This window comes from Stenella coeruleoalba (assembly GCF_951394435.1).
Source record: "Stenella coeruleoalba genome assembly, chromosome: 3".
In the NCBI taxonomy this organism is placed as follows: domain Eukaryota; kingdom Metazoa; phylum Chordata; class Mammalia; order Artiodactyla; family Delphinidae; genus Stenella; species Stenella coeruleoalba.
The window spans coordinates 83,960,797-83,982,238 of NC_137148.1; the positions used below are offsets into that span (position 1 = coordinate 83,960,797).

At 36.4% G+C, this 21,442-nt stretch overlaps 1 long non-coding RNA gene and 1 pseudogene across 2 annotated transcripts in view; one reads left to right on the forward strand and one right to left on the reverse strand.

Moving 5' to 3' along the window:
• The window catches only part of LOC307184306, a 373,803-nt gene that overhangs the window by 344,858 nt on the left and 7,503 nt on the right, over positions 1–21,442 (forward strand). The window contains exons 3-4 of the long non-coding RNA XR_013827692.1: positions 19,991–20,182; positions 20,464–20,594. This is a non-coding gene — a long non-coding RNA (uncharacterized lncRNA). The remainder of the gene's footprint in view (positions 1–19,990; positions 20,183–20,463; positions 20,595–21,442) is intronic.
• Positions 8,438–12,091, reverse strand: LOC307184058 (dematin-like; annotated as a pseudogene). The gene is made up of 3 exons: positions 11,585–12,091; positions 10,757–11,206; positions 8,438–8,582 (listed from the first exon to the last, which is right to left on the reverse strand). The product of its transcript is annotated as a dematin-like (transcript).

Here is a 21,442-nt window from a genome sequence, read left to right on the forward strand (position 1 = left end):
TCAGTTGCTTCATTTGCATGTATTTTCTCCCATTCTGAGGGTTGTCTTTCGTCTTGTTTATGGTTGAAGAAACTACTATAAAGGAGACAGAATTATATGGTTTTACAGAGGAAAGGGATATGGGACTCAATAATAATAATAAAATGATATGTAGTAAAATTAGTTCAGTTTAAAAAATCTCATGAAAATATTCTCACGACCACCTGAAAATATTTAAATGCAACCGAGTTCTTTATTAATAGAAAGTTTACAGTTACGTTGGAGCATTAGAAGCTTTTGCTCTAATAGGAATGACTTAACTAGAAGCTGTGATCCCCTCTGCAGGAAGTATTTCCTCTTTGTTAATATAGATTTATGCCTGAATACAGGAAGCAGTCTGTGCTGCTAGAACTGATCATCCTCCCATTATTCTTGTCTCTTCAGCCAAGCCTTATGTGAAGATCAGGTGAATACAGGCCTCCATGCATTGTTGATTGAATCCTGACTGATTGTCTAGCTCAACCTGTACTTCTCTATATATTTCTGTCTTCATCATCTTCATTGATTGATATTTGTGACTACATTATATGCTTCCCTAAACATTGCTCTGTGTCTACCATGTGTTTGAATCAACAACTAGTTGTAAGTAAATAAGTGAAAAGCTCTTTGACATTGAGGAGTTTCCAGTTTAGTGCAGTTACTCTTAACTATAGATGAGCACTGGGCTCAAGGACTTTTAAAAAATACGGATTCTTTTCCCTCAGTAAGTCTTGGCAGGGAATTATATCAGCACCTTAAAATAATTTTCTCCATGTTATTTTAATGCATATTTTCAGTTGGTACCCTTGAAAGTGGAAGATTTGGCCTTGACAACAAGTATAGAAGAATACAACAAATATCATTGTCTGGGTACCATATATAATGCAGTTACAGTTGGCAGAGTGCCTGGCTTTGTGTGGACAGGTCACCTGGCTGAGGAAGTGATGTTTGAGCTTGAAGATGATTAGAATTAGATGGGTGGAGCAGGTAGGGAAGCACAATGTATGTAAAATGCGTAGAGGCAGGAAGTAACTAATACTATAAGTTTTCTAATACATAGAAATATTCCAGGAGTAGTATAATGAATATATATGTTACCTTCACCTATATTCAAAAATTATTAGCATTCTAAAATAGGCTTTTGAAAAAGCAAAACAAACCAAAACCAAAACCAAAATTCAAACCAAACCAAACCAAAGCAAACAACAATAAACCTTTAACTTCTTTGTAATGCACATATCTGGGAAATAAGGCAGTTGATGTTCCAGTCATACTTTTTTAATGCAGAAATAATATGTGCATTAAAAATTAATATTCCCCTACGTAAAATAATCTTTCTGTATTTAGGAAACAACATTCTATTTTATCTGCTCACTTTCTTCTAATCCTGAAAGTCTGATTCTGTGTGTGTGTGTGGAGGGAGTGTGTTTTGTCAACAAAACAGAATAAACATATGATTTGCTCTATATAAATTTATCTATTTTAAGATAATGCTTTATGAAAACCTCTCATATAGCAACACCAGTTTGTAAGAATATGTTGCCATAATTTCTTTGGGAAACCACTTGATATATTCTAGTGCTGAGCCACTTGTTTGCTGTCCATGAAGACCTATGGTAATACTGAGGAAGGAAGAAGAGGACTGTCAGTAAAGTATTTGAGACCCAATATACAGCAGTACATTTTCCATTAAAGGTTTGAAAATTAGAGACTATGGAAAATAAGGGCAAGAGTTAATGTTCAACGTGACAGTTTTTTTTTCTGGCCCCGAAGAAGTTAAGTGTCAAAGGTAGACAGTGTATTAGCTTTCATATCATTTTTTTGAGCCATATATTTCGATATTCAGGAGCGTACTAGATATTGTCCAGATCCAATCCTGCTTACTGTGTTGACTGGTCTTAATTATGCAATATGCATTATTAGAGCATTGATAATCTCATGGAATAAAGTTTGGACTTAAATGCTTCTCCATTACCTTCTAAGACGTATGTCTCATAACTCTGTGCAACATGCTTCAGATATTGTATTAAAATATCATCTCAGTTCATACATAAAATGACTAAAAATTTTTTGGAATTATTTAAACTTGTTCATTGATTTTTCACTATATAAGAATATATTTCTTAAACAATACACATAAAAGAAAATGCTCATATTATGTAAGATTTCTTTGCATTTAGGTATTTATTAATTCAGGAAATATAGAAGTTGTTGGAACCACTGATACAGAATTTAGAGTTTTACTTAGTGTTAAGCATTGTTTTATTAGTCATCACATTAAAATGAAGCCATTTGAATCTTCTTTTGGTGGCTTATTTTTGCTCCAAGCAGATAGTGCTTTATGAATGCAGATATGTGAAACTTCTGCAGCATTACGTGTTATTAGGGTTTAATGTTTATGATTGTCAGATCAGAACTATCTGATGCAAATTTCTCTCATGTGTTCATGCAGTCAGAAATGATTTTCAGGGTATATATACTAGTTTGAAGCATGAATTAAATAATTTCTGAGGTGATTCCTTTTCTCTTCCTTGGGGCAAGACTGAATGGCTCTCTCCACTTTATACTTATGGTGACTCACCAGACTATAAAAATAAAGCTTGATTTGTGACTCTAGAAAAAATAAACAGACTGTTGGTCTCACAGGCACTCAGACTGCTGCTGGGAAGCAAAGATATTCATAAACACTATCACTTGAGGGGGGCACTTGTCCCAGACTTTCAGTGTATCTTATGCTGTCTAGATACTGGGACATTTTAATAATGTATACATTTTCTTATATGTTAACAGGCATATGTGCAAAATGTAGCACTTAGAATAATAATAGTAACAGTAACAACGACAACAACAATAATAGTAATAATAATATATTTTTTGTTAACTTCAAAATTAACACTAAGAACATTGGCTTGAGGTGGGCAGTTTTTATATTTTGACTGCCCAGCATCAATTTCTATTTCTTATCAATACCCTCATTTTCTCATGAAAACTGATCTCTCTTCTGTTGTATGTAGTCTTTCTGACTTGCTGAAGCTGAAGGGGTCCCCGCATCTCACTACTCAGGTACAATCAAGGGGTACGTGTGAAACCTAAGTTTATCCAAATAGATTCTCTCTTCTAGAATTCTATATCTCTAGTGGAATGAAACAGGATGGAAGAAATAGCTAGAGCTCAATTATTTCATCAGTTTTTCCCTTTCAGCAAAGCAGTTCCAGTGGGTTCTTGCTTTGTTTCTAATCTTGGTTTTTCCAAGATTAGAACTCCATGCATTTAGTAACACCCTGATATCCTTCTAATAAATTTCTTTTTATTTAAGTTATCTAGAATAGGTTTCTGTTGTTTGCAAACAAATAACTGTAATATAGGATATACCAAAGTTAAGTTACATTGGTAAGTAACACCAGCAGCTTCAGCAAGGAAATTAATATGGCTTTTAAGCTGCTAGTCCAGCCTTCTGTTGGTGTCTGGAGACTATCAATTAGCAGCCACCGTTTTTGAATCTTTTTTAAACTTTGAAAAGTCCTTTTGCTCTTGACCTTCAGAAGTGAACAATTCTAATAAAATATTAAAAGATATGGACCTGATTTATTTTAGTAGAATGAAAATGAAAGGAGAGAGTTTTTTTTTTTTAGCTTGACAATATCGATGTCTACTTTCCTCTAATTTTAATGCAGAGGCTGTCAGTGTATATTAGAGACAACTCAGTAAATCTTTACAGAGAGGAGACATTGAAAAATATTCTCCTGATTATCTATTTCCCTCTTGAGACCAGAACTACACTGCAAATAAATATACAATATGTCTCAACCAAAATGTAAAATACAGCTAATTACCATTTTAGTAAAACACATAAGGGATTTTTTAAAAAGGTAGGTGAATATGGCCTGTTTCTAATTATCCAAGGAGAGAAACTTCCATTTCTAAATGATACATTTTCATCATATCTTCTTCCTCTCTTTGTCACTCTTCTCTGTTTTGTCTCCCTGTCTCTGTATCTGTTTGTGTATGTGTGCATACATGTGTGTGTGTATTATGGCCTATTTGAACTTTTCTGTTGCTCATTTGCCACACACACAAAGAATGTACAAGAAGGATTTGTAGCCCACAGTACTTTTGTAAAGGGTAGACGGAAAGTAATCCCTTTTATTGAAATCATGGCTATTTTACTCAGTTTCCCTGATATACATACTTACATAGATAAGCTAGGGAGATTCTTTACTATTCCAGTGATTTTCACTATAGTGGAAGAGTTTCATCCTGGTTACAGTGCAGTGGCTTACTCTCCATGTGCTGTTGAAAACACATAACCTTTACAGGACTTGCTCTTTGTGCTGTATAATGAAGCGCTTGGGTTAGTGATATCTAAGGACTTTTTTCCTCTAAAATGAGAATAGTAGAAATTCTTACAAGTGATTGTCAATATATATATCCCTAGGATCAGTTTCTTCAGCAGAGTGAAGTCAAATTCCGGTAACTGATTTACTTTTCTGTGGAAAAAAGCCAACAACAAAAATTGTGTATAATTTGCTGTATTTGCTCTGTGTTAGTTTTAGGCTCTAATAATAGGGGTTCTCTCCTTCATGGGATGCAGTCTTTACTTAAAATATCCTATAAACAGGATGACTCATCTAGTTTTAAAATTAGAATTTACTAATCTAAGGTCAGGGTATTTGAATCACATCCTCCGAGTTTTAATTTGACATTGAAGGCTTAGTGCTTGCTATTGCTTTTAGTAGTTTACTAACTTGGATATAGGACCTTTATGTTCTGTCTATATGAGGAAAGTATTTTACAACATAGAACACTGTATGGTTCATCTCTCAATTTTTTTAAAAAATGTTTTTTTTCTATTTTTCTCAGAATAAGTTTAATTTGACAAACATTTACTGAGTGCCAGGCATGGTAGTAGAAGATGAAGGTACAAAACAAAATAATTGCTGTATTATGCAACAGTAAGTTACAACAGTCTACTTACTGAATATACCTTTCCAACTTTCAGTCCCTTTTCTTCACTATATCCATGCATTAAATTTAAGATAACTTTTAGTTCCTTGATTCTTCAGCTTTCTATTTCTCCATCCTGATTTCATTTTCCTCTGCATTTAATCTTGAAACTTTCTCTTAGTCCTTCTTCCTCCAATAACTTCAACAGCTTTGTCTCCACGTCTTTCTCTCTAGCTGCACTTGGAGGCACAGTTGTCAACCTGGATTATCCGTTTACTATGTCCAGGCAACTGAGCACTGGTAAAGGAAATCACATAACTATGGGGGTATTGGAGAAAGCAGATTTACAGCTTCTAGCTTCAATTGGGTACTTAAATCTTCCTGGAAATCTCTTAAGCTTTTCATCAGTCCCTCTTCCATGCATTATTATTCTAAGCTCCCACAACCCTTCTCAAATTCCCTAAACTACTCCTATTCTTTGACTCCCAGAAGTAGACTGTGCCTTGGAATTAATGGTGAAAACAGAGTAGATTAGACTAGGAGGATTCTTCTAGTTTCTCAGCCTTTCAGCTGAAAAATATCTGTATATACTCTAGCCTTTTTTCCTCTCTTCTCATAAGAAGCAGTCATTTTTTTCTTAAAAAAATATCCTTCCTACTTTGCCATGGGTCCCACATCATCCCCATTTCCTCAGGCACTTCATCAAGTATCATGATTGAATCTCATAACTTGAATGTTTCTTACTATACTGACTCCTTTCAGCAAACTTTCATCTCTGCAACCAAACACAATTAATAAATCCAGAACTCAGTCTCGTATATTTTTGCAGGCATTACATCATATCGTTCTGTCCATTGACAACCAAGGAAGTAGAGAAAGAATATCTCTACTTCATATGCATGCCTCTTATATGTAGCTTACTGTAATTAGAATATCACTCCTGGAAATCAACAAAACTACTTTTGCCAAAGTTGCCCAAAACTTCTAATTGCAAAATTGAATGAGTTATTTATAGTTCTCATATAATTAATTTGTGAGTGGTATTAGATAGTAGGATTGACTATTTAATTTTTCTTCTCATTGAAATGCTTTCCTTTCTTGGCTTCTTTGTTTTCCTTCTATTTTTCTGAGCTTTCTTACCCTCCTTTTTGTATCTATATCCTCCACCATACTCCATGTTTCAGTGTTTTTCATGGTTTTATCCAAAGCCCTACTATCTTAAAAACATATTGGGTGACAAATGTGTGAATTCTGCCAGATTTTCTGTCACCTCAATATTGACATCAACTGTTTCTGTGGTCTCCCCTGTATCAGAAAGGAGAAACTGGGAACTGTGTTTCTGAGAAGACCCATGGCTATAACAAAGAAATAGTTTAAATTGATAACTCCACAATCCTGATTTGAAGCACAACTCACTTGCAGGCATCATGGCATATCTCCAACAGTTCTAAGACAGCTCCTGTTGGCTGCCCAGTGACACCTCAGTTTTCTGTGTCCTAAATCAGTTGTTTCATTTTATCCCATTAGTAAATGGCACTTCAGTTTGACTTGGTTTCATAAGCTAAAAATTGGGAGTCATGCTATATTGTTCCAGCCCTCCTCTTCCCTACTGTTCACTAAATCCTGTCAATTCCTAAATACCTCTTCAATGAATTCTGTTCTTTCTGCACTTACAGACTCTATCTTAGCTATCTTAGCTCTGTCCAGCATAATTTTCAGCTGTTATTATTTTAATAGTCTTATAGCTAATGTTTCTGCCTCTCATTTAGCTTCTTTTAATTCTTAAATATCTGATTGTTCACACTCTTGTGTGATTTCTTCAAATTATTTTCCATTACCTTCAAGATAGAATTCAAACTATTTTGGGTATAAAAGAAAAGGCCATCTTTTAGTCTTGTCCTATTTTCCCCACATCATTCCCTACATGCAGCTCCTCTTTGGACCATACCATAATGATGTTCTTTGAGTTTTCTGTGGCTTTGCATTATAGGGACTTAACCCTCTTCTTCTTTGCTTCAAGAATTACTATAAATATAATTTCCTTTCAAAAGCATTTTGATGGTCTTCAGCAATCCACTCTCAACCACAGTTGTTAAATTCTTTTGTTCTTGTCCTCCGCGCACCTTGGTCTTATCTTCCAACATATCACTAATTATGCAGTATTGTAAATATATTTTAATAGCTGCAGAACTTTTATCTAGTTTATGAGAATGTCAGATCTCTGAGGACAAGGATTATATCTTTTTCTGAGTGTCGAGTGCCTTGCGTAGTACCTACCAAATATAGCTAATACAGAATAAAAGACTGATGAATGAATGAATTCTAGTGGCTTCCAAAATCCACCGAGAGTAGATATGTAAAAATACTTTACAAATTTGTAAGGTGAGTGGGATTTTAAAGGTGAGTAGAATTGGTCAGTCATGAACGTGGAGCTCTGATTTTTAACTTCTTTCTACCATAAACTTATAAATGACACAGACCTTCTCTAATCTCACATTAGAGAGTTATTTACCCATCTCAGAATGATGTGAACAAGTTGGTCGATGATTAATGACTTCAATGGAAAAAATGTAACTTGCACTGTTAGGATAGTATAATTTCTTTGGCTAGACAGGTAGTCAAGTTTCACACAGAAGGAGCTAGGAAGATATTTACTCTTAGTTTCTTCAGCTTGGAATGGGTTATTCAAGTTATCTCCTGAACCTACTTTCTGCTAATGATCACAAGTCATAAAAACTGTTCCACAAAAAACCTCCAGTCTGCAATATTGACTTTCCTGTCCACTAACTTTATTCTGTCTCTTGATTGATCATATTCGCCCTTTGGATTCAGTACAATTTTCTTGCTACAAACTTGGACAATAAATATTGTGGGTCTAATTCCCAGTTACAAAGCCTCACGCTTCCTTTTGAAGTAGCCCTTCCTTAGTTAATCCAGGCTAGTGTTTCCCACTATAGCTGTATAATATGTAAATATCTGGAGAGCTTAAAAAACACAGATTAGCAGTTTCAAACCAGTTAGAGAAATCCCTGAGTGTAGGGTTCAAGCATGAACATTTTTTAAAAGCCAGGCATGAGTGTTATTGACAGAGACCCTATGGCCTTACACAGTGACACTTCTGTATTGTAAAAGCAGAATAAAGCCACCATCCTCTATTCTTTGGAATGGGGAGTTGAGAAGAGTCTATAACTCAGTGTAGAGGTATAGATTTCAATTGAGGCAATATTCTACTAAAGGAGTTCACAGATAAGGTAGAGGAAAATAGGTTTTAGAATGGTATAATAAACAAGTCACAAAAATTACAAGATTATTGATTCAATTTAACTGTGTTCTAAGGCACACCGGATTCCTAAAATTTCACCTAAAACTTTCGTTTTGGAAACTAAGTTTTCTAATATTAAGTAAGCTTTTTATTTTTCTCCTGATTACATTGAGTAGTAGATACTTACAAGAGTTTTAGTTTTCAGAGATTCAACTAAATTTTTTTCAATTCAAAAAAATTTTGTTTCATCTGATTGAACTTCAATTTATTTTTATTATTACTATCATCATCGTCGTAGTCATCGTCGTCATCGTCATCATCATCATCATCATTATTTTGGTACCGAACTGTTAAAAAGCTATTAAGAACATATACTCAATGGTTTCCAATAATGGCATTGGTACAATAAAAAATTTGTTTCCAACATTTTTGTTTCTGGGAAGCTCTGAAATCTGAAAAGCTAAATCTCTGAACACATTGTTTTTATTTGCAGGACAAAAATGAAATAGGTTTACTTTGAAATTAGAAATTGTTAATCCTATTTCCCAGAGTTGTTAACAATGAGTCACTGTTTACAGTTGGATTATCCACTGAACCAAGGGCTGTATACCATGTATGATGGAAATTGAGAACACCTGTATGACTAGCTGCCGTTGCTTTTATATTACTGCACAATGGTAAATGGGCCATCTCTTCAGGGCTACACTCTATAGCTATATTAAAGTGCACTCTCACGATTAGAAGCACATGAAAATAAATCATTTGGTGAGGAGGAAATTAAAAATACAATTATTAATGAGACTCACTTAACTTTTGGCTAACCTTAACAATAATTTTTTTTCAGGTAAGCATTTTATAAAAATGTGCAGGTGTTATCAAATGCATCGTTATGCTGGGAATAACTATTCTTTTTATGTTGTTTCCATCACCAGATAACATATGAAGCATGAACTGCTCTCTTGGTCCTCATGTTAGAATGGAGATATTGTCCTCAGTCCTCTTATATAACAGTGTCTCAGTTGGGGTACTGTAGAGAAACAGAATGTGTGTGTGTGTGTGCGTGTGTGTGTGTGTGTGTGCACCCTTGCGTGCACATTCACGCATAATGGCACAATACAACATCTGTTTCCGACATTTTTGCTTATCTTTCTTTCTAGAAAGATGTTTATTATAAAGAATTGAGGAACAGGCTCATGATTATGGAGGCTAGCGAGTTCCAAGATCTGCAGGGTGATTCGGCCAGCTGGAGACCCAGGAGAGCTGAGAATATATAGTTCCAGTCCAAAGGCCAGCAGGCTCAAGACTTAGGATGAGTTGATGTTTCAGTTAAAGTCTGAAGGCAGGAAAAAAGCTACCTTCATATTTTTGCCTTTTCTGCGTATCACTTATACTTGGATTCCCTATCTCTGTCTCTGTCTCTCTCTCTTTACGCACACACACATTTCAACTCCACCCTTTCTCAATGGGTCTTATTTTACTTTCACTTAAATATTGGCAATAATAGAATGTTCACGTAATGAAATTTATATACATGTATCTTTTTTTGGGGGGGGACCCAATGGAACCTCTAATTCCAAGCAGAGTCCCCCCCTCCCCAGCATTATCGCATGCATCGTGCCCAGGCTCTGGGCAATAAAACCCAGACCCAGAGATAGACAGATATATCTATACCTATTTACATCTATCTATAAAAATTATATATAAATATGTATTTGTAAAGAGGAAAAGCTGGGAGTATGATTAAGGTAGGGCAGAGAGTTAGGTGAGAAATGCAGTGTGGGGGGGTGGTGCTCCAAGAAATTACATTCTTTAGGTATGGGTAGGAGCAGGACCTGGTAGCCAGGACATTCAGAAATGCTCCTGTAGCCTGGCCTCTTGATCGCATCCAAGGGAGTTTGAAGGCCTGGGTTCTGCCCAGGATTTGGGTTGGTACTAGAAGGTAGAGTTCTAGCTGACTTTGCCTGGAGGCTGATGGTGGTCAAGGATTTTGTTCTGGTGACATCTCCACTCTAAGCCAAGGTTTTAGGGGAAGCCACAGGTTTGGAGCAAGAGTCTTTGAAGCTTGGGGGTCGCAAGTAGAGGACAAGGTGAACTAGATAGAGGGCAGGGCGGCCTCCCTGTTTGAGATCTCGCTGAGCTGGAGCCTGCTTTTGCTAGAGTCAAAGAGGCTGGAGGTCAGGGTGATGGGGGAGCTGTAAAAGGTGAAGTGAGGAGTGCTTGGATACACACGGGATCCTGGAGCTTTCCCTGCCTGCCTGGCTGCTTCCCACTCTCACCCTCCTCCTTCCAGGGCTGGGGGTTCTACCCACCCTTTGGTCAAGACAGCTGACAGGTCTGACCTCTTAAGTGCCATATTTATTTTTCCTTAATTTCTTCTGGGAACCTTCATGTGGGGATGGAGGCAGGGAGAGGTCACAAACATTTACGCTGTGTGTGCTTGAGTCCAGGCTGGGTTTGCCCCATCCAGTGAGGACCAGGGATGAGAGAAAGGACTGCTCCCTCATTGTGGGGAAGGAAGTCCATGTCCCACACCCCAGGGCTACAGAAGACATGGAAAATACCCTTGAGAAGTCCTTGGCTGACAAATGCCTGTCAAGCCTGGAGGCAACTTCGTTTGCCCCTTACTGGTCGCCACCAGCATTTCATAGGGACAGATCAGCAAGGTGTGAGCTTCCATTCTCACTCCCCATGGGCTGAAGTCTGAGAAGTATAGTAAGCTCAGGGTTGTCCTGCCATAGGCAGAGAGAGAACAATTAGACTTTCCATGGTGTAAGGAAGTATGAAAGGGTGTCCAGTCCAGTAGGGACTGGTTCTCTCTGGATAGGCAATGACTTTTCCATCTCTTCTTTCAAGACCATCTTTCCCAACTTGGACATCACCTTACTGAGTTTCTCTCTCTGACGCCTCCTTGAGTGCCATTTCTTCTCTGGAGTCACCATCGCCCTCCCCTTCCTTCTCTTCGTCTGCCTCCCTGTGAGATGCCTTTTTAAAACAAAACAAAACACTTTATTTATTTATTAATTTTTTAAAAATCATTTATTTATTTATTTTTGGCTGCATTGGGTCTTTGTTGCTGCACAGGCTTTCTCTAGTTGGGATGAGTGGGCGCTACTCTTCGTTGCGGTGTGCGTGCTTCTCCTTGCGGTGACTTCTCTTGTGGAGCACAGGCTCTAGGCATGTGGGCTTCAGTAGTTGTGGCACATGGTCTCAGTAGTTGTGGCTTGCAGGCTCTAGAGTGCAGTCTCAGTAGTTATGGCACACAGGCTTAGTTGCTCCATGGCATGTGGGATCGAACCCATGTCCCCTGCATTGGCAGGTGGATTCTTAACCACTGCACCACTAGGGAGGTCCCTGAGATACCTTCTGCTTCCTCCATTCTGTCTCCACAATGAAGAGTCATGGGAGGCAGGCCAGTAGTCAGTTTCGATCTTGGCCATCTGGTTGGAGTCAGGAGGCTGGGATACAGGGAACTTGGGTGACTCAGTGATGAGTTCCTCAATGAAAGCCTTGCTCTGAGGGCTGCCTCCCATGAACTCTCTCTGTTTGTAGATGAGTAACTTCTTGTAGATGTTGGAATCTGGGCAGGTGGTCTTGGGATGATGGAAATGGTAGAGGCTGGTTCTTGGGGCTAAAATCTGAGAGTTGTCAGGAAACCAGCTCTCTGCCCACACCTCCAGGGTGATGGAGATGGTAGGGGGTGTAGATTTGAGTGACAGTGAGCTCCTGGCTTCTGGGCAGCTCCACGTGTTCCATGAGGGAAGGTAAAGTGGGGCTTGTAGATTGTGAGGTTAGGCCACCCCATGTCCAAGATGGCCTTGTCCTGGGGGATTGCAGCCAAGTCCTTGTGCCCAGCATGTGATTGTCCATTGATTTGTGTGTTAGCTTGTGTGCTAGCTCTGTATTTCCAGCTGCCATTAAAATAAATGCACAAAATGTTTATTTGTGTACCATATAAAATAAGCCAGGTTATCCTCAGCAGTTTGAGAGAGATTAAAATTTGTGGAAATTACTTTTAAAGGACTATAATACCAGCCACGACTAGATAAGTTTAAAGCAACTGTTTTTGAATTGAATGTAAATTCCCATAAAATAGGCTGTCTGTGGGGTTTTGTAAACTAGGTGCCACATAGTAAGAACAATGAATGGTAAATTTGATTATATAACATTAACAGTATTATATAGGCAGTTTAGTCCCAAATAGATGGACACTTGTATTTATAAATAAATTTAACACAATATATGATATTAATATAATTTTCTGAGTTAGCAAACATACACTACAATTAAAATTTTTAAAGGACTGTTATATAAACATGAATAGAAATAGATTTATAAGCAGTTTTCCCCACAATTCAGTTGATAGTCTTGAGCAATCCTTAGTGCTTATACTCTCTTGGGTCAAGTCTGTGACTCAGCATCAGAATTTGACTGCTTAGATGAATCAATGATTTTATATTTTTTAAAGACTCCATCTTTTACCTTGATCTCTGAGATGACATTGTTTATTTTATTACCTCCCCTCCACAATTTCCAATTATTTGGATACTTTTATTTTAGTTGTGTCATAGTGGTAGCAGAGCAAACCAGTGGATCATGAAATCAAGAGAACAGCTGAAAGACCAGTACAAGCAGATTTAGGTCAAATTAGTGGTATTCAATAAGGTTAAACGTAGATGTATTTTCTAGGAAAGCTATAGTTAAAAACAAAAGCAAAACTTGGATAGCTGAATTGGCAAAGAGATACTTTGCAGACCACCAACTCAGTATTACATTACCTTCCAGTTGTTTACTTAAGGACAAACAGGGCTCCTTCAGTTTTTGCTTATGAAAACAAAGGGGAAACCTTCTGTTTTAAGTAGGGTGTGGCTTATAGAAGCATCTTATTAAAATGACATTCTCCCTGTGGGCATATGTATTAAGAAACAGTTCACCCAGCCTAAAATCAATTACTCCTATGGCAAAGAAATTCTGAGTTAAGCATCATTCTCAGAGGTAGTTAGCATTCCACTGAAGGTTACTGCTCCCATCCAAGAGAGGAGTTACCCAATTTAATCGACTCTCTGAGTGTTAAACCTCAGATAGTAAACAACTTAGATTATAAACAGTGCAATTATTAAGTATAATCGTTAAGACACTGTGTTTTAACTAGATAATTCACAGAATAATCAGTGGTTAGCCAGAGAGTTCTGATTGTTTTATACTTAGTTGAACTTTTATTCAGAAGTAAACACAAAACAAGTTTGAATATTAACCTGTTTCCATGATTCTAGACCCTCCCCCCCTCGTATGTTCTGCGCATTGCAGTCAGTTTTCTTTCTCAAGGAAAAACTTAGGTCTCTCTCCTGCTTAAAATATTCATCTGTTCTTCTGTGTTCTCTTGATAGAATTCAAACATGTTTACATGGCTTAAAGCACCCTTGATCTGACCCCTCTTTACTTCTCTAGCCTCATCTTTTATCTCTGTACTGCTCAATCTACTTTCCCTTTCTTCCACTTTAATTCTATACTGTGGTCATTCTGGATTTCTTTAGTTCTTGAAACATGATATAATTTCCCACCACTGGGCATTAATATAGACTGTTGCCTCTGTTGGGAACTTTATTCTCTTCCTTTTTGCCTAAGTCGTTTCATCGTTTATGTTTCAATACGGATTCCAATTCCACTGGACATTTTCCCTTAACTCACTAAGACTGGGTTAGTATTCTTTCTGCATAGTCCCATAATGCTCTGTTTTATACCTATCATAGTTCTCTCCATGCTGAACTTGCTGGCTTATTTAATACTGTGTCTATTTTCCACACTGTTGTATTCCTAGAGGCTAGGTGCTGGGCAGGTAGTAGTTGCTCAAAAAACGTTTATTGAATTACTGCATAATTAAACTCTTAGTTGATGCAAAGGTGTTTCTCAATCTCTTAGTTAATACATAAATAATTCTCACACCTTAGAAATTTGATCCACTACCATCAGAAGCAATGGCTTACTTTGTAGTGGTTTTAATGGCAAATAGCAGATATAGGAAGATTTCCATTGCATGAGGTATGTGTTGGGGACTGTACTTAGTTTGAAAAGTTCCCAGGTAACTGTGTTATGTTCCCCTGCTGCAATATGACTTCTGGGTTAGAATCAGTAATTTAAGCATAGAAATTCTAGCTCTTCCTAAATCAGCTGCGAGTTTTAATACAATTTGAAAGTCCTTAACACCAAGACATTGGGGAGGAAAAAAGAAGACCTTATAATTAAGATGTTACAAAAAAAAAAAGAAACGAAAAAAAGGAGAAGAAGGAAATGGCTAACCAATTACTTGTGCCTCCATTTTCCCAACCTAGTTTTCATAGCATCATTTCTCACCTGGGAATTATTTTACTTACCATTAATGTGAGACCTGAGGGTACTACTGTTAATGGCTCCTTCAAGAACCTGTACTAGACCCCTGCTAAAATTTCTGTTTAATAGGTATATGGAGTTGTTTATTAGGTCCCAGTGTTCACCCAGATAGCATGAATTTTAAACTATAGGTGTAAATCTTACCAGTAAGCAGCTACGGTCTCTTTTTCTAGCTACAGTCCATTAAAAGATTTGGCCAATGTATTTATATTAAAAAAGAAATAAGTTATGGGTATTAGTAAGTTGTTTAGAAATAAAAGAAACCAAATTGTGGTTTTTGGACTCATCAGCTTTTAGGGATAATATACAAGAGAGCTTCAGATTTCTCTTACATCAATCTTAATTCTGGACAGGATTTCCTAAAGTATTCAGGGAAGCACATGGGGAAAATGTTATTTTTTGTTTTGTTTTGTGTTTTTTTGCATTGGAATTTGAATCCTTTTATTTTAATTTTTTTTATTGAAGTATAGTTTATTTACAATGTTGTGTTAATTTCTTCTGTACAGCAGAGTGACTCAGTTATACATATATGTGTGTGTGTGTGTATATATATGCACACACACACATTCTTGTTTATTCTTTTCCATTATGGTTTATCCCAGGACATTGAATATAGTTCCCTGTGCTATACAGTAGCACCTTGTTGTCCATCCATTCTATATGTAATAGTTCGCATCTACTAACCACAAACTCCCAATCCATCCCTCCTTCACCACCCCTCCCCCTTGGCAACTGCAAGTCTGTTCTCAATGTCTGTGAGTCTGTTTCTGCTTCATAGATAGGTTCATTTGTGTCATATTTTAGATTCCACATATAAGTGGTATCATATGGTATTTGTCTTTCTCTTTCTGTCTTGCTTCACTTAGTATGATAATCCCTAGTTGCATCCATGTTGCTGCAAATGGCATTATTTTGTCCTTTCTTATGGCTGAGTAGTATGTACACATCTTCCTTATCTATTTATTTGTCAATGAACATTTAGGTTGTTTCCATGTCTTGGTCATTGTGAATAGTGCTGCTATGAACATAGGGATGCATGTATATTTTTGAATTACGGTTTTGCCCAGATAATTGCTGGATCACCTGGTAATTCTATTTTTAGTTTTCTGAGGAATCTCCATACTGTTTTCCATAATGGCTGCACCAACTTACATTCCCACCAGTAGCATAAGAGGGTTCCCTTTTCTCCACACCCTCTCCAGCATTTGTTATTTGTAGACTTTTTAATGATGGCCATTCTGACTTGTGTAAGGTGGCACCTCACTGTAATTTTAATTTGCATTTCTGTAATAATTAGTGAAGTTGAGCACCTTTTCATGTACCTATTGGTCATCCATATGTCTTCTTTGGAGAAATGTCTATTTAGGTCCTCTGCACATTTTTTGATTGGGTATTTTGTTGTTGTTGTTGAGTTGTATGAGCTGTTCGTATACTTTGGAAATTAAACCCTTGTTCATCACATCATACACAAATGTTTTCTCTTGTTCCATAGGTTGTCTTTTCATTTTGTTTGTGGCTTCCTTTGCTATGCAAAAGCTTGTAAGTTTGATTAGGTCCCGTTTGTTGATTTTTGTTCTTATTTCTGTTGCCTTGGGAGACTGACCTAAGAAAACATTGGTACGATTTATATTAGAGAATGTGTTGCCTATGTTCTCTTCTAGAAGTTTTATGGTGTCTTATAATTAATTCTTTAAGCCATTTTGAATTTACTTTTGTACATGGTGTGAGGGTGTGTTCTAACTTCATTGATTTATATGCAGCTGTCCAACCTTTCCAGCACCATTTGCTGAAGAGACTGTCTTTTTCCCATTTTATATTGCCTCCTTTGTCGAAGAATAATTGACCATAGGTATGTTGGTTTACTTCTGGGCTCTCTCTTCTGTTCCATTGTTCCGTATATCTGTTTATGTGCCAATACCACACTGCTTTGATTACTGTAGCTTTGTAGTATTGTCTGAAGTCTGGAAGGGTTATGTGTCCTGCTTTGTTCTTTTTCCTCAGAATTGCTTTGGCAATTCTGGATCTTTTATGGTTCCATATAAATGTTAGTATTATTTGTTCTAATTCTGTGAAAAATGTCATGGGTAATTTGATAGGGGTCACATTAAATCTGTATATTCCTTTGGGAAGTATTGCCATTTTAACAATATTAAGTCTTCCAGTCCAAGAGTATGGGCTACCTTTCCATTTCTTTGAATCATCTTTAATTTCCTTTATTAACACATTATTGACTGGAGACATATTAGTATGTCTTTTGTTACCCAAACGCTATTGACTGGAGATGTTATCAATACGTTTATAGAGAGTGCTACAATTAACATCACTGTGCAAAGTTGTTAGAGCTTACAATTGATCAAGGGTTCATTATACAACTTATGATTGTCATTATCATTTGCATTCTGCTCCATTAGGTTTTTGTTTCAACCTTGTGTATGTTATAAATGAAAAATTTTCAAAAATGACACATTGCAAAATTTTGAGTGAAGAAAAATTTTTTGGTGAATTTTATGCAGATACTTTATCTGATTATCTGAGCGACACATATACTAGTGTCTCAGAAGGTGATAGTTCTTCAGAACATAGTTCTGATTCAGACGATGTGACTGTTAGACCAATAAAAAGACAAAAACTTTAGTGATTGATTCTGATATGGAAAGTGAAAATGAAACTCACAGTGCTGGAGAATGCTCCTTTGCTTCTACAGAAGAGTCGATTGAAGACAACATTTCACAAAAATTAGAAGACTTTACAGGTGTGTCCGGTGTAACTATTGAACGTAATAACCAACAGAGTGTTAGTGAAATAACAGAATTAATTTTTGGCTGGCCAAAATAAAAATCTCCAGCCACAAGCATTAGTTTCTGCAAAAATCCCCTGGGCAATAATGAGTTAATGTTTTATAGTTCTCAGCATATAAGTCTTTCACCTCTTTGGTCAGGTTTATTCCTAAGTATTTTATTTATTTATTTATTTTTGGTGTGGTTTTAAAAGGTTTTTTTTTTTTTACATTCCCTTTCTAATATTTCATTGTTAGTGTAACGAAATGCAACTGATTTCTGTGTGTTATTCTTGTATCCTGCTACCTTGCTGAATTCATTTATCAGTTCTAGTAGTTTTTGTGTGGAGTCTTTAGGGTTTTCTATATATAGTACATGTCATGTGCATATAATGACAATTTTACCTTTTCCCTTCCAATTTGGATACCTTTTATTTCTTTTTCTTGTCTGATTGCTGTGGCTAAGACTTCCAATACTATGTTGAAGAGAAGTGAGAATGAGCATCCTTGTTTTATTCCAGATTTTAGCAGGAAGGCTTTCAGTTTTTCACATTGAGTATTATATTGGTTGTGGTCTTGTCATAAATAGCTTTTATTAAGTTGAGATATGCTCCCTCTATACCTACATTGGTAAGAGGTTTTTTTTTTTTAATCACGAATGGATGTTGAATTTTGTCAAATGCTTTTTCTGCATCTGTTGAGATGATCATGTGGTTTTGTCTTTTCTTTTGTTGATGTGGTGTATCACATTGATTGATTTGCATATCTTCTATGAAGATAATTTTATTATATATATTTTAATATTACTTAAAATATTCTCTTTTCCCAAAAAGCCCTTACCTTTTACCTCTGTTGAAATTCTTCCATTTGTCTGAGATGTGTCTCAATATTATCTTCAAATTTTGAAAGCATAATTTTTAATTAAAAATTTTTATTGCTCCAATTATTTTGTATCTCTAGTATGGCAACTAAACTTCATATATTATATTTGTGCTTTTCTGAAGATGTAATTTCCACTCATAGAATAGTTTTTTTGATGATATGGACTAATGTCTTATTTATTAGTTTACACTGTATAATTCATAGCAAAACCTCTTGAATAGAGCAAAGAGTTTTTGAATTACTGAGCTATTTTCAGAAAAAACTCAATTATAGTCTTATTTATATTGAAGAAAAAAGGAAGGAAAGATAATGTTTATAAAGTAGCTTAAAATTCTGAGGGGAAATTTCAAAGATATTTTGCAAGTTTTTATTTCACCTGCCAAATAGTGTTTATATATATATTTAAAAATTTAACAAATTCAAGTGTAAAGCATTGGAAATGGGGATTTTTTTAAACTACTGTTTTATTCTACATCATTGTTTTCTTTCATCTTATAGTAATTAATATATGTCAGTGATCTTATTAGATCACACGTGCAGGAGTCATAGTAAATGTAATTTTGTAGCTAACCTGAGTAAGAGATTTGGAACTGATATATGCCCAAAGAATTTTTGTGATTTTCTGTAACTTGCAAATATCTGAAATCTTTTCAGCTGATCCATTTGAGAATTTAAGACCAGAAAGTTTAGATAAGCATCTTAGGAATTATGACTCTGTTTTCTCAAATGTGCCAGGTGTGCAGCACTTTATTTTGGCTTTCATACAGAATCTTAATCCATGAGGGAAGTATGCCACTTTATCCGTCTCAGTCATTAGTTCTACTGACACCACTAAATTGCGAGATCCAAATGCAATCACGGATAGCACACACCTGTTTAATACTTAACAGCTCTTGTCATGGTGGTCATTTAAAAATAGTGTGGTTCTAAATGCATCCCTATTTCCTGGGCAAGACATTGTCAGGTTGGCAGATTTCCCCACCGAGACACTTGTCCGCCACTGCTTCTGGGTCCATCATGTCCTTTCATTCCTCCATTAGCAAGCAGTCATTCAGCTGTGAGTTCCCTGTTGCCTCAGCTGGACCCTTAAAGCTCTCCAAACTTATAGTACTCAGATGCTCCAGGGCTGACTCTTTTTATTTCTTTTTTTCCCAAGAATGGCCAAGTAGATATGTGTTACACTTGGGTTTACGAAGGAGTCAAAGCAAAACAGCCTGCTCCGCAGTTAAAAACAGGGAAGTCTCACAATGAGTTGTCCCAACTCTCTGAGCTGGGGATAAACCGGGCTGATTTATTGATATTTTGAAAGCTTTTTTTGCTCAGATCTCATTACAGTGCCTTAGATGCTGCCCCAATGTCCTCTGGTGTGAATAGCAGAGTAAACTACAGCCCAGGGAAAGGGTTGAGTACAGCTTTCCAGAGGGATCAGACCTTTTTCTTTATTATCAACGGCAACAACAATAACAGCAACCACCACCACAAAAAGAAAAAGATATTTTCTATTTTTTACTTATATCCACAATTCCTGTCTAGTCAGGTCACACATTTGCCTAGAGAATACCACTAAAATCCTTTCAAACCAGTTTTTGATGTTACTCATGTCATTATGCTGTAATGTCAGAGATGTGATCATGGATATTTTTAAAATGTAGTTGTATTGTAATTTAAGACAATGTGTGCCTGTAGCATTCATCTTTTAAGAAAATGGTGTTTTTCTCTTTCAGACCCCAATTTCCCCTCATTATTAGAGAGCTGAATTCTAAATCAAAGATTGTGGAGAAGAGATGTGCAAACTGAATAAAACATTTCCAGAAGAGCCTGAATAATGGTTCTGAATAAAGGGAAATGAAATGTTCTTGAATTGTAATTGGAAAAATTCAAGTGGGTGTACCCAGGAGCACATCTACTAAGAAGAGGTTAGTTATTATTACTCTTAGTGCTATTTAACATTTATGGGGCCCCAATAGTATTTTTAGTTCTGAATTGAACACAGGTGGTCTGAGTGCTCTCCCATCCAAATTATCCATGTGGAGATTCACCTGTAATCATTCTCCTTGCAGAGAGAGACAGCACTGATAAACAACCCAGAACAGGTGGACTGTTAATGCAGAATAAAGTGATTAGACAAATATGGCCCTTGAAAATATCATTTGATACTTTCTTCTCTTACCTGATTTCTCCATGGCTGGGCATTCAGAAGTTAGTGAACACATCTGTTGGACTCATACAAAGCTGCTGAGAAGTTGAAGAAGGAAGTAAAGGTAGATTGAGGAGGACTGAAGATTAGGGTCAATCTCTGACCTCAAGGATTTTATGCTTCACAGATAAGTAATGGAATGTCTTTTCTTCTTTGTCTCATATCAGTAATACAGAAAAAATAGTGAATGCTACTTTTGAGAAACTGTCTCTGATACTTAATTCTGAAAAAACATAGTAGAAAAATTTCTGGAGTAATGAATGTTATTGTCCAGAGGAAATTAAAAATAAGAGAGCGTAATCTTATAATTAAATGTTAGAATTGAGAAAGGTAGATATGTGAGTCATGACAGAATCTATAAGAATGAATTCATGCTTCTATGTTATGGGACAGTTTGAATTTTAAGCTAAAAAGTAGAGACTTTATTCTCTAGGCACTGGGGAGCTGCTGAAAATTTTTAATCAGGTGAGTGACATGCCCGGAATTGCGTTTTATGAAGATTAACCTGATGGCATTTTCAGGATTGATTAGCGTGAAGTCTGTATTGTGACAGAACAGATTGTGATAATGCAAGTCTGAAATATGGTGTTGGCAAAGAGAATAGAAAGGAAGAAATTGATTTGAAAGATCCATGACAGTGGAACTTCGGGACTTGATTATTAAATATGGGACCTGAAGTTAGGGAGACATCAAAGATGACTCCAGAAACTTTGAGCCTGAGATGAGAAATCAAGAATGTCCTGACTGTCACTGGTTTATTATTACCTCCTGGATGCTGTGAATCATGTAATCAATTGCATTTCTAAAATCTTGGGTCCAAATCCCAAGTGGATTTGGGATCCACATCTACTTAGTGGACTGCGTTGTCCTGGCATCTATTTTTTGCAGTGATCCATTTCCAACCATAGGTTTTACATTACTGAAAAGTACAGTGTGTGGCAAAACTAAAGTTGACTAGACCAAGAATGCAGAAAAAAGT